Raw genomic sequence first — 2,500 nt, 5'->3', positions numbered from 1 at the left:
GCACCCGCACGTGCCCCACCCCAACCGCCCAAATCGCAACTCCAGCGGATGAACGGCGGACTCTTCCCGCACTCGTAACGTGCAATCCGCCCCTATATCTTGCGTTTCATGAAGAGTTATATCGAATATGCCATATTCCCGCTGTCCCTATACATGCTGTAAGTAGCTCGCTTGCTACAGCAGCAGCAGCAGCAGCACCACCTCCGCGCGCTTCCCTGGGGGCACTGAACCGCAGGATGCGAGACCCCACGCCCAGTGGCAAACAGGGCTCCTCTCAGAATATAGGCGGTCCCTACCCCTCACAACGATGACGGTGGGAGGGCCGTTTTACGAGACCATTTCCTGCGGTGCCAACGCTGTCGTAGAGCCGATACTCCATCTTTGGTACAAGGCAATCATTCCGCTGTAAATCAGTACGTCACTCGTAGTTCAGTCACCTCACAGCACTGCTCAGTAAACTATGCAGGCCCACATAGATAGATTATGATAGATTATATACGCAAATGCCCCTATACATGCTGAACGTCCGTACACACAAAATGAACCACACGTCAGCCACACACTCTATCACACACTACTCTCTGCCTGTAACAGACACAGATACAACTACTAAGCACCAGCATGGACCAACGTCCGGTGCATCCTATCCGCCACAGTACACCAACTACGCTATGATAACCAGACCGGGAGGTCCAATCATAAAACAGAATACCCCACTCGTCCGACAACCACAATTGCTCAGAGAAGCCACCAACACCCACACATGTCCTACACAGGGGTGCACCCATCACCACCACACTGCCTCGTCTTACAGCACAAACACACTGGCAGGAATGAAACACACAGGTCTGCCGCAACCACAGACACGGCTCGCCCCCTCTCACTGGCGAAAAGCGCATCCCGACGTGACATAACTCCTTTGACACACTGACGCTGCCTCGGGCATCCACGTCCTACGGTCGATATCAACGAACCTCCCCCCCCCCCTCCCCCCCACAACACGCCATCCCATACCACATTGTGTACCGTACCCAAACCTAACGTGTACTGTACTACAACGCAATGTGTACCATAACACAACCCAGTTTGTACCTTAACCTAACCTATGTCACCTTAACCTAACCTATGTCACCTTAACCTAACCTATGTCACCTTAACCTAACCTATGTCACCTTAACCTAACCTATGTCACCTTAACCTAACCTATGTCACCTTAACCTAACCTATGTCACCTTAACCTAACCTATGTCACCTTAACCTAACCCATCTTGCACCTTAACCTAACCCATCTTGCACCTTAACCTAACCCATCTTGCACCTTAACCTAACCCATCTTGCACCTTAACCTAACCCATCTTGCACCTTAACCTAACCTATGTTGCACCTTAACCTAACCTGTGTTGCACCTTAACCTACCTCAATTTGCACCGCAATGTAACGCAATTTGCACCGCAATGTAACGCAATTTGCACCGCAATGTAACGCAATTTGCACCGCAATGTAAAGCAATTTGCACCGCAATGTAACGCAATTTGCACCGCAATGTAACGCAATTTGCACCGCAATGTAACGCAATTTGCACCGCAATGTAACGCAATTTGCACCGCAATGTAACTCAATTTGCACCGCAATGTAACTCAATTTGCACCGCAATGTAACTCAATTTGCACCGCAATGTAACTCAATTTGCACCGCAATGTAACTCAATTTGCACCGCAATGTAACTCAATTTGCACCGCAATGTAACTCAATTTGCACCGCAATGTAACTCAATTTGCACCGCAATGTAACTCAATTTGCACCGCAATGTAACTCAATTTGCACCGCAATGTAACTCAATTTGCACCGCAATGTAACTCAATTTGCACCGCAATGTAACTCAATTTGCACCGCAATGTAACTCAATTTGCACCGCAATGTAATGCAATTTGCACCGCAATGTAATGCAATTTGCACCGCAATGTAATGCAATTTGTACCGCAATCTACCCCCACATTGTGCCTTAACCTAACCCACATTGTGCCTTAACCTAACCCACATTGTGCCTTAACCTAACCCACGTTGTGCCTTAACCTAACCCACGTTGTGCCTTAACCTAACCCACGTTGTGCCTTAACCTAACCCAAGTTGTGCCTTAACCTAACCCAAGTTGTGCCTTAACCTAACCCAAGTTGTGCCTTAACCTAACCCAAGTTGTGCCTTAACCTAACCCAAGTTGTGCCTTAACCTAACCCAAGTTGTGCCTTAACCTAACCCAAGTTGTGCCTTAACCTAACCCAAGTTGTGCCTTAACCTAACCCAAGTTGTGCCTTAACCTAACCCAAGTTGTGCCTTAACCTAACCCAAGTTGTGCCTTAACCTAACCCAAGTTGTGCCTTAACCTAACCCAAGTTGTGCCTTAACCTAACCCAAGTTGTGCCTTACCCTGCTCTGTAATTGGCATATGACACGTTACATTAATGTATTGTCCAACCGCAACCCGCTCAGAATGTTGTGTACA

Source organism: Schistocerca cancellata, unplaced genomic scaffold (genome assembly GCF_023864275.1).
Source record: "Schistocerca cancellata isolate TAMUIC-IGC-003103 unplaced genomic scaffold, iqSchCanc2.1 HiC_scaffold_836, whole genome shotgun sequence".
In the NCBI taxonomy this organism is placed as follows: domain Eukaryota; kingdom Metazoa; phylum Arthropoda; class Insecta; order Orthoptera; family Acrididae; genus Schistocerca; species Schistocerca cancellata.
Note: the sequence above shows the minus strand (reverse complement) of the source record.